The following is a 15,983-nucleotide window of genomic DNA, read 5'->3' on the forward strand; positions in this document are numbered from 1 at the left end:
CAATTCTTGAATCCAACAGAAAATTAGCCATTAGATGAGTGAATGATCTTTTAAGATTAGAGAAAAATGGAAGAAATCACAAGGAAAAGATGGACAGGTTTCTTTACAAATATAAAAACATTCCTTTTTTAATTGAAGTATAGTTAATTTACAATGTTATGTTAATTTCGGCTGTACAGCAAAGTGATTCGCCTATACATATATATATATATATATGTATGTATATGTATATATACACATTCTTTTTTTATATTCTTTTCCATTACGGTTTATCATAGGATACTAAATATAATTCTCTGTGCTATACAGTAGGACCTTGAGTTTATTCATTCCATATATAATAGCTTACATCTGCTAACCCCAGCCTCCACCCCATCCCTCCCCCAACCCCCTCCCTGTTGGCAACCACAAATCTGTCCTCTATGTCTGTGAGTCTGTTTCTGCTTCGTAGATAGGTTCATTTCGTGTCATATTTTATCTTATTTATTTATTTATTTTTTGGCCATGCTGCACGGCTTGCAGGATCTTAGTTCCCCGACCAGGGATCAAACCTGAGCCACAGCAGTGAAAGTGCCAAGTCCTAACCACTGGACCACCAGGGAGTTCCTTGTGTCATATTTTAGATTCCACACGTAAGTGATACCATATGGTTATTTGTCTTTCTCTGTCTGACTTGGTTCACTTAGTATGATAATCTCTAGTTGCACCCATGTTGCTGCAAATGGCATTATTTCGTTCTTTTTTATGGCTGAGTAGTATTCCATTGTATATAGGTGCCACATTTTCTTTATTCAGTCATCTGTAGAAGGACATTTAGGTCGTTTCCATGTCTTGGCTATTGTGAATAGTGCTGCAGTGAACATAGGGGTGCCTGTATCTTTTTGGATTAGAGTTTTGTCTGGATATATGCTCAGGAGTGGGATTGCTGGATTATATGGTAGCTCTATTTTTAGTTTTCTGAGGAACCTCCATTCTGTTCTCCATAGTGGCTGCACCAACTTACATTCCCACCAACAGTGCAGGAGTGTTCCCTTTCCTCCACACCCTCTCCAGCATTTGTTATTTGTAGCGTTTTAATGATGGCCATTCTGACCAGTGTGAGGTGGTGCCTCATTGTAGTTTTGATTTGTATTTCTCTAATAATGATGTTGAGCATATTTTCATGTGCCTATTGGCCATTTGTATTTCTTCTTTGGAGAAATGTCTATTTAGGTCTTCACATTTTTCGATTCGGTTGTTTGTTTTTTAGTTTTTGAGTTGTATTAGCTGTTCGTATATTTTGGAAATTAAGCCCTTGTCTGTTGCATCACAAACATAAAAACATTCTTAACTTCTGTTTTTGGAAACAAACCAAAAAAAAAAAAAAACAAAACCCTACTTTATTCCAAAATCATAACTAACAGTAAAAGGCAAACTTCAGACTGGGGAAATGTTTTACACACAATGGGTTAATATTTCCATTATGTAAAGAACATAAAATTGATAACAGACTAAGAACCCAATAAATGGTCAAAGGAGACAGATGAAACACAATGAACATGGAACATTCTCTACCTCACAAGTAGTTAAGGAAGTACAAACTAAAAGAAGCCATTTATACCCTCTCAAATATAAAGTTTAAAAAAACTGGTAACCCCAAAAGCTGGTGTTAGTGTGAGCAATGGATACTTCTACATTTCTGGTGGGAAAATGACTTGCTAAAAATCTTTCTTTTGGAAAGCAATTTGGCAGTATGCATCAAAGGCTTAAATAATATCCAGGCCTGGGACTTCCCTGGTGGTGCAGTGGTTAAGAATCCGCCTGCCAATGTAGGGGACACGGGTTTGAGCCCTGGTCCAGGAAGATCCCACATGCCTCGGAGCAACTAAGCCCATGCACCACAGCTACTGAGCCTGTGCTCTAGAGACTGCGAGCCACAACTGCTGAGCCTGCACACCACAACTACTGAAGCCTGCGCACCTATAGCCTGTGCTCCACAACAAGAGAAGCCACCACAGTGAGAAGCCCACACACCACAACAACGAGTAGCTCCCACTCGCCGCAACTAGAGAAAGCCTGCACGTAGCAATGAAGACCCAACGCAGTCAAAAATAAATAAATATATTTAAAAAAAGAAATAATGCCCAGGCCTTTTGAACCAGGAATTTCTCTTCTGGGAATCAATTTCAGGGAAATAATCCTAAATTAGGACAAAGATATACACGCCAAGATGCTTGAAGAAATATTTTTATAACAGGAAAATTTACAAGAAATCACCAAGAAGGGAATGATTAAAAAACATAAAGTACATCTACCAGATGTAATATTTCACAGCTCGTAAATTGATGGTAATGCAACCTACTTAAAAACAGGGAAAAAATGCGTATAATGTTAAGCAGGTATGCAGTTTGATAACTTCAATGTAAAATGCAAACTACAAATTATTCATAACAGAGTGGAGAGAAACACCACAAATGTTAATGTTTAAAGAATTATCTGATTTGGTTTTTTTTTTTAATTATTAATTAATTATTTATTTTTGGCTGCATTGGGTCTTCGTTGAAAAAGTGGGCTTTCTCTAGTTGCGGCGAGCAGGGGCTACTCTTTATTGTGGTGCGTGCGCTCCTCATTGTGGTGGCTTCTCTTGTTGCAGAGCACAGGCTCTAGGCGCGCGGGCTTCAGTAGTAGTGGCTCACAGGTTCTAGAGCACAGGCTCAATAGTTGTGGCGCATGGGCTTAGTTGCTCCACAGCATGTGGGATCTTTCCAGACCAGGGCTCGAATCCATGTCCCCTGCATTGGCAGGCGGATTCCTAACCACTGCGCAACCAGGGAAGTCCCTCTGATTCAGTTTTGTTTCTTTCACTTCTCTCTACATGTCTGTAGTCTCCAAACATTTTTTTGTTGAGTAATATTAATTTTACAGTCAAAAAGTCACTTTTAAAAAATTATGCCAAAAGATGGTGGGTGTGGTCCAGTTTGGTGTTCAGTTATTTAAATTGTATTTTAACAACAATAACAACAAAGAAATAGAATGGATTTAAATGTCGAATTCATCACACCTTTTCTCTCCCTGCTAATGAAACAGTGATAGTGCATTGAAAGATTTGGAGTCAGACAGATCTGAGTTCAAACTTCACCCCCACCCCTTACCAGCTGTGGGAACTTGGGCAAATCATTTAACAGCTCTGAGTCTCAGTTTCCTCATCTAGAGCATGACATAATCACACCAATAATCATACCTTCTTTGTAGGGTTATTTTGAGAATGAGACAACTTAGAAAATGCCTTTCACCCAGTAGGCTAGTTCCCTTGTTGTCACTTGGGTTCCTAGCACATACTTGGTACGTATTGAGTGGGTGCTCAGTAAGAAGTGAGACAGAGAAGAGTTTTTTTCTCCTTTTCTAGACATTAGCTGTCCTAGGACAGCACTTTCAATATTATTTCTCCTTCCGTTCTTGAAGCCCCACAAGTTCTAGTCAAGCTTGAAATCAAGCTCAAAATTTGGGGTCTCCCCTCTGCTTCCATGGTACCTACCCCTACTTCCTCACCCTATCAGCGGCAGCCTATCTTAAGAGGCTCAGAGGTCGCTCTAATATTTACCAGATCTCACTAATTTCTCTTGGCTAACACAGGCATATTCTGGGGCAATGATTCTTGTTTTTTGGAATTTTTGTAATTTATTTAGTTTATTTTTTTAAACAGCAGGTTCTTATTAGTCATCCATTTTATACATATTAGTGTATACACATCAATCCCAATCTCCCAATTCATCCCACCATCACCACCCCCGCCGCTTTCCCCCCTTGGTGTCCATACGTTTGTTCTCTACATCTGTGTCTCTGTTTCTGCCCTGCAAACTGGTTCATCTGTACCATTTTCCTAGGCTCCACATATATGCGTTAATATACGATATTTGTTGTTCTCTTTCTGACTTACTTCACTCTGTATGACAGTCTCTAGATCCATCCACGTCTCTACAAATGACCAATTTCGTTCCTTTTAATGGCTGAGTAATATTCCATTGTATATATGTACCACAACTTCTTTATCCGTTTGTCTGTCGATGGGCATTTAGGTTGCTTCCATGACCTGGCTATTGTAAATAGTGCTGCAATGAACATTGGGGTGCATGTGTCTTTTTGAATTATGGTTTTCTCTGGGTATATGCCCAGTAGTGGGATTGCTGGATCATATGGTAGTTCTATTTTTAGTTTCTTAAGCAACCTCCATACTGTTCTCCATAGTGGCTGTATCAATTTACATTCCCACCAACAGTGCAAGAGGGTTCCCTTTTCTCCACACCCTCTCCAGCATTTGTTGTTTGTAGATTTTCTGATAATGCCCATTCTAACTGGTGTGAGGTGATACCTCACTGTAGTTTTGATTTGCATTTCTCTAATAATTAGTGATGCTGAGCAGCTTTTCTTGTGCTTCTTGGCCATCTGTATGTCTTCTTTGGAGAAATGTCTATTTAGGTCTTCTGCCCATTTTTTTTAAATTAATTAATTTATTTATTTATGGCTGTGTTGGGTCTTTGTTTCTGTGCGAGGGCTTCCTCTAGTTGCGGCAAGTGGGGGCCACTCTTCATCGCGGTGCGCGGGCCTCTCATTATTGCGGCCTCTCTTGTTGCAGAGCACAGGCTCCAGACGCGCAGGCTCAGTAGTTGTGGCTCACGGGCCTAGTTGCTCCACAGCATGTGGGATCTTCCCAGACCAGGGCTCAAACCCGTGTCCCCTGCATTGGCAGGCAGATTCTCAACCACTGCGCCACCAGGGAAGCCCCTTCTGCCCATTTTTTGATTGGGTTTTTTTTTCTTAATATTGAGCTGCATGAGCTGTTTATATATTTTGGAGATTAATACTTTGTCCGTTGATTCGTTTGCAAATATTTTCTCCCGTTCTGAGGGTTGTCTTTTCATCTTGTTTGTAGTTTCCTTTGCTTTGAAAAAGCTTTTAAGTTTCATTAGGTCCCATTTGTTTATTTTTGTTTTTATTTCCATTACTCTAGGAGGTGGATCAAAAAAGATCTTGCTGTGATTTATGTCAAAGAGTGTTCTTCCTATGTTTTCCTCTAAGAGTTTTAGAGTGTCCAGTCTTAACATTTAGATCTCTAATCCATTTTGAGTTTATTTTTTGTGTATGGTGTTAGGGAGCATTCTAATTTCATTCTTTTACATGTAGCTGTCCAGTTTTCTCAGCACCACTTATTGAAGAGACTGTCTTTTCTCCATTGTATATCCTTGCCTCCTTTGTCATAGATTAGTTGACCATATGTGCATGGGTTTATCTCTGAGCTTTCTATCCTGTTCCATTGATCTATATTTCTGTTTTTGTGCCAGTGCCATATTGTCTTGATTACTGTAGCTTTGTAGTATAGTCTGAAGTCAGGGAGTCTGATTCCTCCAGCTCCGCTTTTTTCCCTCAAAACTGCTTTGGCTCTTCGGGGTCTTTTCTGTCTCCATACAAATTTTAAGATATTTTGTTCTAGTTCTGTAAAAAATGCCATTGGTAATTTGATAGGAATTGCATTGAATCTGTAGATTGCTTTGGTTAGTATAGTTATTTTCACAATATTGATTCTTCCAATCCAAGAACATGGTATATCTCTCCATCTGTTTGTATCATCATTATTTCTTTCATCGGTGTCTTGTAGTTTTCTGCATACAGGTCTTTTGTCTCCCTAGGTAGGTTTATTCCTAGGTATTTTATTCTTTTTGTTGCAGTGGTAAATGGGAGTGTTTCCTTAATTTCTCATTCAGATTTTTCATCATTAGTGTATAGGAATGCAAGAGATATCTGTGCATTAATTTTGGGTTTTTTTGTTTGTTTTTTAACATCTTTATTGGAGTATAATTGCTTTACAATGGTGTGTTAGTTTCTGCTTTATAACAAAGTGAATCAGCTATACATATACATATATCCCCATATCTCCTCCCTCTTGCATCTCCCTCCCACCCTCCCTATCCCACCCCTCTAGGTGGTCACCAAGCACCGAGCTGATCTCCCTGTGCTATGTGGCTGCTTCCCACTAGCTATCTATTTTACATGTGGTAGTATATATAAGTCCATGCCACTCTCTCACTTCGTCTCAGCTTACCCTTCCCCCTCCCCGTGTCCTCAAGTCCATTGTGCATTAATTTTGTATCCTGAAACTTTACCAAATTCATTGATTAGCTCTAGTAGTTTTCTGGTGGCATCTTTAGGATTCTCTATGTATAGTATCATGACATCTGCACACAGTGACAGTTTTACTTCTTCTTCTCCAATTTGTATTCCTTTTACTTCTTTTTCTTTTCTGATTGCCGTGGCTAGGACTTCCAAAAACTATGCTGAATAATAGTGGTGAGAGTGGACATCCTTGTCTCGTTCCTGATCTTAGAGGAAATGCTTTCTGTTTTTCACCATTGAGAATGATGTTTGCTGTGGGTTTGTTGTATATGGCCTTTATTATGTTGAGGTAAGTTCCCTCTATGCCCACTTTCTGGAGAGTTTTTATCATAAATGGGTGTTGAATTTTGTCAAAAGCTTTTTCTGCATCTATTGAGATGATCATATGGTTTTTCTTCTTCAGTTTGTTAATATGGTTTATCACATTGATTGATTTGCGTATATTGAAGAATCCTTGCATCCCTGGGATAAATCCCACTTGATCGTGGTGTATGATCCTTTTAATGTGCTGTTGGATTCTGTTTGCTAGTATTTTGTTGAGGATTTTTGCATCTATATTCTTCAGTGATATTGGTCTGTAATTTTCTTTTTTTGTAGTATCTTTGTCTAGTTTTGGTATCAGGGTGATGGTGGCCTCATAGAATGAGTTTGGGAGTGTTCCTTCCTCTGCAATTTTTTGGAAGAGTTTGAGAAGGATGGGTGTTAGCTCTTCTCTAAATGTTTGATAGAATTCGCCTGTGAAGCCATCTGGTTCTGGACTTTTTTTTTGGAACATTTTTAATCACAGTTTCAATTTCCTTACTTGTGATTGGTCTGTTCATATTTTCTGTTTCTTCCTGGTTCAGTCTTGGAAGGTTATACCTTTCTAAGAATTTGTCCATTTCTTCCAGGCTGTCCATTTTATTGGCATAGAGTTGCTTGTAGTAGTCTCTTAGGATGCTTTGTATTTCTGAGGTGTCTGTTGTAACATCTCCTTTTTCATTTCTAATTTTATTGATTTGAGTCCTCTCCCTCTTTTTCTTTTTTTTTTTTTTTTAAATTTTATTTATTTATTTATTTATGGCTGTGTTGGGTCCTCGTCTCTGTGCGAGGGCCCTCTCCAGTTGCAGCAAGTGGGGACCACTCTTCATCACGGTGCGTGGGCCTCTCACCATCGCGGCCTCTCCCGTTGCAGAGCACAGGCTCCAGACGCGCAGGCCCAGCAATTGTGGCTCACGGGCCCAGCTGCACCGTGGCACGTGGGATCCTCCCAGACCAGGGCTCGAACCCGTGTCCCCTGCATTGGCAGGCAGACTCTCAACCACTGCGCCACCAGGGAAGCCCCTCTCCCTCTTTTTCTTGATGAGTCTGGCTAATGGTTTATCAATTTTATCTTCTCAAAGAACCAGCTTTTAGTTTTATTGATCTTTCTATTGTTTTCTTTGTTTCTATTTCATTTATTTCTGCTTTGATCTTTATGATTTCTTTCCTTCTACTGACTTTGGGTTTTGTTTGTTCTTCTTTCTCTAGTTCCTTTAGGTGTAAGGTTACATGTTTATTTGAGATTTTTCTTGTTTCTTGAGGTAGGCTTGTATTGCTATAAACTTCCCTCTTAGAACTGCTTTTGCTGCGTCCCATAGGTTTTGGATCGTCGTGTTTTCATTGTCATTTGTCTCTAGGTATTTTTGGATTTCCTCTTTGATTTCTTCAATGATCTCTTGGTTATTTAGTAACGTATTGTTTAGCCTCCATGTGTTTGTGTTTGTTGCGTTTTTTCCCCTGTAATTGATTTCTAATCTCATAGCGTTGTGGTCAGAAAAGATGCTTGATATGATTTCAATTTTCTTAAATTTACTGAGGCTTGATTTGTGACACAAGATGTGATCTATCCTGGAGAATGTTCCATGTGTACTTGAGAAGAAAGTGTAATCTGCTGTTTTTGGATGGAATGTCCTATAAATATCAATTTAATCTATCTGGTCTGTTGTGTCATTTAAAGCTTGTGTTTCCATATTAATTTTGTTTGGATGATCTGTCCATTGGTGTAAGTGAGGTGTTAAAGTCCCCCACTATTATTGTGTTACTGTCGATTTCCTCCTTTAGAGCTGTTAGCAGTTGCCTTATGTATTGAGGTGCTCCCATGTTGGGTGCATATATATTTATAATTGTTATATCTTCCTTTTGGATTGATCCCTTGATCATTATGTAGTGTCCTTCCTTGTCTCTTGTAGCATTCTTTATTTTAAAGTCTATTTTATCTGATATGAGTATTGCTACTCCAGCTTTCTTTTGATTTCCATTTGCATGGAACACCTTTTTCCATCCCCTCACTTTTAGTCTGTACATGTCCCTAGGTCTGAAGTGCGTCTTCTGTAGACAGCATATATACGGGTATTGTTTTTGTATCCATTCAGTGAGCCTGTGTCTTTTGGTTGGAGCATTTAATCCATTCTTGTTTAAGGTAATTATCGATATGTATATTCCTATTACCATTTTCTTAATTGTTATGGGTTTGTTTTTGTAGTTCCTTTTCTTTTCCTGTGTTTCCCACTTAGAGAAGTTCCTTTAGCATTTGTTGTAGAGCTGGATTGGTGGTGCTGAATTCTCTTAGCTTTTGCTTGTCTGTAAAGCTTTTGATTTCTCCGTCATATCTGAATGAGATCCTTGCAGGGTAGAGTAATCTTGGTTGTAGGTTCTTCCCTTTCATCACTTTAAATATATCATGCCACTCCCTTCTGGCTTGTAGAGTTTCTGCTGAGAAATCAGCTGTTAGCCGTATGGGAGTTCCCTTGTATGTTATTTGTCGTTTTTCCCTTGTTGCTTTCAATAATTTTTCTTCTTCTTTAATTTTTGTCATTTTGATTACTATGTGTCTCAGCGTGTTTTTCCTTGGGTTTATCCTGCCTGGGACTCTCTGTGCTTCCTGGACTTGGGTGGCTATTTCCTTTCCCATTTTAGGGAAGTTTTCGACTATAATCTCTTCAAATATTTTCTCGGGTCCTTTCTCTCTCTCTCTTCTCCTTCTGGGACCCCTATCATGCGAATGTTGTTGTGTTTAATGTTGTCCCAGAGGTCCCTTAGGCTGTCTTCATTTCTTTTCATTCTTTTTTCTTTATTCTGTTCCATGGCAGTGAATTCCACCATTCTGTCTTCCAGGTCACTTATCCGTTCTTCTGTCTCAGTTATTCTGCTATTGATTCCTTCTAGTGGATTTTTCATTTCAGTTATTGTACTGTTCATCTCTGTTTGTTTGTTCTTTAATTCTTCTAGGTCTTTGTTAAACATTTCTTGCATCTTCTCGATCTTTGCCTCCATTCTTTTTCCGAGGTCCTGGATCATCTTCACTATGATTATTCTGAATTCTTTTTCTGGAAGGCTGCCTAGCTCCACTTCATTTAGTTGTTTTTCTAGGGTTTTATCTTGTTCCTTCATCTGGTACATAGCCCTCTGCCTTTTCATCTTGTCTATCTTTCTGTGAATGTGGTTTTTGTTCCACAGGCTGCAGGATTGTAGTTTTTCTTGCTTCTGCTGTCTGCCCTCTGGTAGATGAGGCTATCTGTGAGGCTTGTGCAAGTTTCCTGATGGGAGGGACTGGTGGTGGGTAGAGCTGGGTGTTGCTCTGGTGGGCAGAGCTCAGTAAAACTTTAATCCGCTTGTCTGCTGATGGGTGGGGTGGGTTCCCTCCCTGTTGGTTGTTTGGCCTGAGGCAACCCAACACTGGAGCCTATCCGGCTCTTTGGTGGGGCTAATGGCGGACTCTGGGAGGGCTCACGCCAAGGAGTACTTCTCAGAGCTTCTGCTGCCAGTGTCCTTGTCCCCACGGTGAGCCACAGCCACCCCCCACCTCTGCAGAAGACCCTCCAACACTAGCAGATAGGTCTGGTTCAGTCTCCTATGGGGTCACTGCTTCTTCCCCTGGGCCCCGATGTGCATATTACTTTGTGTGTGCTCTCAAAGAGTGGAGTCTCTGTTTCCCCCCAGTCCTGTCGAAGTCCTGCAATCAAATCCCACTAGCCTTCAAAGTCTGATTCTCTAGGAATTCCTCCTCCCGTTGCCATACCCCCAGGTTTGGAAGCCTGACGTGGGGCTCAGAACCTTCACTCCAGTGGGTGGACTTATGTGGTATAAGTGTTCTCCAGTTTGTGAGTCAACCACCCAGCAGTTATGGGATTTGAGTTTATTGTGATTGCGCCCCTCTTACGCCCCTCTCATTGCGGCTTCTCCTTTGTCTTTGGATGTGGGGTATCTTTTTTGGTGAGTTCTGGTGTCTTGCTGTCGATGATTGTTCAGCAGTTAGTTGTGATTCCGGTTCTCTCGCAAGAGGGAGTGTGCGCACGTCCTTCTACTCCGCCATCTTCCCCCCTGCCCTCCGTCTGGGGCAATGATTGTTGTGCTTTTCTCTGATTCTCAGCCCACAGTACCTACAATTTTGTATGTGAGGGTGCTGGTAGGCCCTAGAGAGGGACGTGTAAAAACGGCCTCTAGAGTCTAAGACCTGCCTTACAAAACTGGCTCACCACCAACTCTGTGATCTGGCCCTTCCCCTTTCTGTATCCTAGTTTCCTCATCTGTAAAATAAGTGTAATAATATTACCTGCTTTGACGTAGGTTGTTGAGAGGATCAAATTCATGTACAGTGCTGGGCATCACCCTAGCTTTTTCCCTTGCATAACCGTCCTCCCAGAGTTGTTTTAACAATAGGCCCTGAGCTTTCATCAAAGGTTGTGATAAGAAATCACCATGTGAAACTCCGTCTCCTTTTGCTGCCAAATTTATGGAGAATCTTATCAACATATGACTCCAGTTGAGAAATTTCTCCAGCATGACAAATTATTAGAATTTTTGTCCTGAAAACTGGGAGATGCCCTTTACCCTGATATCAAATGTTCTGAGACTGATTCATCATATTTCCATTTTTCGCCTTAGCTTCCAGGGAGCTTAGAGCTAAATCTAACGCTTAATGATGGCGACTCCATTAAATCAGATGGGCTTAACTTTATATTTGTATTTTATGAAACTCATGAGACACACCCTCAGCTATAAGTTTTCTCAAATTCTTTTGAAAAAGAAAGAGGAGAAGAAGGGAAGAGACAGAAGCAGGTATAGTTTGAAAAGAGGGCTTGGCATGCCACCTACTCACTGTATCAACTAGAATATAGGTTTGGTTTCTCTAAGAGACTCCCAAAATAATTGTGACTTAAATAAAATAGAAGTGTATAACAATTTGGCCACAGCAGTCTCAGGCTGGTACGATGACTACAAGGTAAGAGGGACCCTAGCTTCTTATCTTATTGCTCAGCTGTTCCTATGGTGTCTTTGACCACATGTTTCAAGATGAGTGGCCACCATGCCTCATCCCAGCCAGGGGAAGAGGGGGACATGGAGGGCACACGCACTGGGACCAAGACCTCATAGTGACACACATCTCTTCCACTCACATCCTGTCAGCCAAAACTCAGTTACGTGATCACACCTCACTGCAAAGGAGGCTGGGATATTTAGTCTTTCAGAGGCACATGTCCAGCTAAAAATCAGGAGTTCTGTTACTATAGAAGAAAGGGAGAACAGATTTGGAAGGACATCTACCAGTTCCTGCCACGTCCGCCATCTCAGATGTATTTATTTTATTTATTTATTTATTTATTTATTTATTTATTTATTTATTTATGGCTGCGTTGCGTCTTCGTAGCTGTGCGGTCTTTCTCTATCTGCGGCGAGTGGGGGCTACTCTTCATTGCAGTGCGCGGTCTTATTGCAGTGGCTTCACTTCTTGCAGAGCATGCACTCTAGGCACGTGGGCTTCAGCAGTTGTGGCACGCAGGCTCAGTAGTTGTGGCTCACAGGCTCTAGAGCGCAGGCTCAGTAGTTGTGTTGCGTGGGCTTAGTTGCTCCGCAACATGTGGGATCTTCCCAGACCAGGGCTTGAACCCGTGTCCCCTGCATTGGCAGGCGGATTCTTAACCACTGAGCCACCAGGGAAGCCCTATCTCAGATGTATTTCTTTCTTCTTTTTTTTTTTTAAAGACACTTTTTAAAAACTATTTATTTATTTACCTATCGGCTGCATTGGGCCTTGGTTGCTGTGCGTGGGCTTTTCTCTAGTTGCGGAGAGCAGGGGCTACTCTTCGTTGCAGTGTGCAGGCTTCTCATTGCAGTGACTTCTCTTGTTGTGGAGCCTGGACTCTAGGCGCGCGGGCTTCAGTAGTTGTGGCACACGGGCTTAGTTGCTCTGAGGCATGTGGGATCTTCCTGGACCAGGGCTCGAACCCGTGTCCCCTGCATTGGCAGCTGGATTCTTAACCACTGTGCCACCAGGGAAGTCCCTCAGATGTATTTCTTTGCACATGATTGCACTCCCGTCTACCCCAGTTTCACCCTCACCCCCTCTATTCAGTACAGCTTCCATGCTGCTATCAGAGTAGTTTCCATTTCAGAGTGTTATTATGGCACTGCCCTGGTCACAAACCAACCCTTGCTCCATACTACCTAGGAAAGTGATGCCCAAACTGTACAATGCATTAGGAATCAGCTGGAGGGCATGCTAAAACAGAGACAGCTGGGCCCCACCTGTAGCCCTACTGACTGGGTAGGTCTGGCCCCTGAGAATTTGCATCTTTATTAAGTTCTCAGGTGATGCTGATGTTGCTGGTTCAGGAAGCACACTTTGAGGACCCTTGACGTCAAGAATAAAACCAGTGCTCCTTAACCTGCCATGCAAAGGCTATTCCAGCCTGGTCTCAACCTACTTTCCACCTCATCTCTCATCCTTCCCTCCCCCTCCACACAGCCAGGGCTCCAGTCACACTGAAGTTCTCACCTCTCTCTAAGCAGGCAAGCTGTTCGCACCTTTGTGCCTTGCTGTTCCTTTTGTCTGGAGTATCTTCTGATCGGCAGCCTCCTTTCCACATCCTCCCCGAAGGCTTTCCTGACCCTCTAAGCTGTTGTTAAACCATTCTCTGTCCCAGGTCCCTACACATTTTGCACATTCTTCTGTTATTGCTTTTACTGCCTTGTGTGTTGGTTGTCTGCCCAGCTGCCTCCCCATCTCTGAAGCCTTAGTCACCTACACAGCTCTTAGCCATGGCAACAGGGTCACTGAGTAAGGAAACCAAAGAATGAATGAGGAAAAGGAGGCAGGTAGATGGAGTGAATAAATCAATGAGGTGAGTGAAGAGAAGAAATGAGTGAGTTAATACACGAACAAGTGAGTTATGGTCCATTTGTGCTTGGTTCTCTCCTTTGAGTCCTCAGTCACAGATCAGGAAACGAATTTACCCTCTGACCATTTTTCCACAAAGTTCCAGCCATTGCTTCCTTCCTTTTTCTTTTTTTTTTGGTTGTGCCCCATGGCCTGCAGGATCTCAGTTCCCCCACCAGGGATTGAACCAAGGCCACGGCAGTGAAAGCCCAGAATCCTAACCACTAGGCCACCAGGGAACCCCTCTTTCTTTTTTATTCATTCATTCATTCATTTATCTATCTATCTATCTATCTATCTATCGGTGCTCGGGCTTCTCATTGCGGTGGCTTCTCTTGTTGAGGAGCGTGGGCTCTAGGCACGCAGGCTTCAGTGGTTGCGGCACATGGGCTTAGTTGCTCCTGCGGCATGTGGGATCTTCCTGGACCAGGGCTCGAACCCGTGTCCCCTGCATTGGCAGGCAGATTCTTAACCACTGCGCCACCAGGGAAGTCTCCCATTGCTTCCTTCCTAGCAGAAGTCACCTGGGACCCAGCATCCACCAGTCACTTCCCCAGAACTGGCCTGGGGACCCATGCTGGGTCATGTTCCCTATGCCAGGGCTTAACCTCTACCCAATCCTGTTCTCACTCACCCTGGTGTTTCTGAAAGTCAATTGTAAGGCATTTGGGACTCAGGTAAACGATGCTGGTGGATGATTTTCAGGGCCAAGACACAGAAGACTTTTTCACCAAACTGGTGATAAGGTGTCAGTATTGTTTCAAATTAAAATTGGAGCCTAGGGAATTCCCTGGAGGTCCAGTGGTTAGGACTCCACACTTTCACTGCTGGGGCCAGGTTCAATCCCTGGTTAGGGAACTAAGATCCTGCAAGCCGTGGGGTGCGGCCAAAAAATAAAATAATAAACAAATAAAATTGGAACCTTGAGGTGCTGGAACTAATCTCCCCCTCATCACAGGGAACCCAGCTTTCTCCAAACCCCATAAAGGAAGCCTTCTTTGGCTCCAGCGGACATGGGTATGTCCATAAGAAGGGACTCCCTGTCCTGCTGTGGTTGTCAACGCTGTCAGGGGTGGTGCTATCATGGTGGTAACTGTTCCTGCACCAAGGCTGTGTAGCCTCAGAAGGCAGTGAACCTTTTTGAGCCTTGATGTCCTACTCTGCAGGGTAGGGATGTTACTACTCACCTTGCAGATGTGTGGCGAGCATCAAATAAGACATGGGAGTAAAGGGCCCAGCACAGTACTAGGCAGATAGTAGGTGTACAATAGAGAATAACTAGAATAACTAGAATTCTCACAACTGATGAGAAAGTTAAGTTTTTTCCCTAATGAATCAGGCCCAGTCACTCTTCTAGGGTTTTTCCTTCTATTTATAATATCTACCTTCCTCTTTCACAATTCTACCTAATTATGGGACCTCAGCTGCCATCCTACCTCCTCCACAAATCTGTCTCTGTTCCTGGAACACTCTACTAACAACGCCTACCATACTTATGGTCTGGTCTAATGGACATGGAAATGAGTAGTGAATTAAGAACAGGGGGTCTGTAGGCAGGGCTGCCATGTATGGCTGCACAGGTTGTGCACTGCCTGAGCCTGGAAGTACCATTCACAGACTCTAAGGAAGTGGGGCCCTGCTGTGTTGTGTAATAAAGAGGCTCTGTGCGCAAGTCAGATGAACTGAGCTTGAAATCTGGCTCAACCACTAATCAATTGTTTGAGCAAGCAACACATGTAAACTCCTGACTTAGCTTCCTCATCTGTGAATGGGATGTTATTAGTACCTACCATGAGGGATAGTTGAGAAGATTCAGTAGCTTAACGAGTTTAACAGTGCCTTGCAAAGGACTGAATTTACTGAGCACTTAATTTTAGAAATTAAGTGTGGGTGTTTTTTTCTGAGAAGGCTGTACACAGGCTAGGGTCAGTGGGTCACCGATAATCTGCAGCCGCGCCACCCGACCCCCACGCCTCCCCCCCTGCCACGTAGCAGGAGGCAGATCCTCACGCTGTCCTTTCTCGCAGGACCCTACTCCACCCTTCTTTTTGCCAAAATCCGCTTTTATTAGGTCTTCTTCAGTTGACAAATGACAGCTGCAAAGTAAACTAGCTTAAGCCAAAAGAAGCATTTGTGGGTGGATATAACTGAACTCCAATGGAGGATCCAGGGCTCCAGCTACATCATGAGTGCTCTGTCTTCTCCATCTCCTGGCTCTGCTTCTCTGTATTGGCTTTATTCTCAGGCAGACTCTTCCATGTGGCAGGAAAATGGGTTACTGGGTGGTTCAAGCTTATATTTTATGGTTTTTCATATAAAAGAAGAGAAATCCTCCTTTCTTTCCGCATCCATAGAGCATTCTTATGGAAGGCCTCTGATGGCCCAGCTTGGGTCACATGCCCACTCTTTGGATCAATCATTGTGGCTAGAGGGATGGTGGACTGAGATTGGCCAAGCTAGGGTCGTGTGTCCACGAGTTTGACAGCCCCACAGAGCTACATGGAACGGGGAAGGGACAGTTCTCCAATAGGAGAGGTGCTGGGCATACAAGAATGTTGGCCGTCCTGGCCATCCTTCTTTACAGCTCAGTTCATAGGTCACTTCCTCAGGGAACCTTCCCCTCCCCTCCTCCACGTGGACCTCAGCCTTCCCACAGTAA

The sequence above is a fragment of the Balaenoptera ricei genome, chromosome 11 (genome assembly GCF_028023285.1).
Source record: "Balaenoptera ricei isolate mBalRic1 chromosome 11, mBalRic1.hap2, whole genome shotgun sequence".
In the NCBI taxonomy this organism is placed as follows: Eukaryota; Metazoa; Chordata; class Mammalia; order Artiodactyla; family Balaenopteridae; genus Balaenoptera; species Balaenoptera ricei.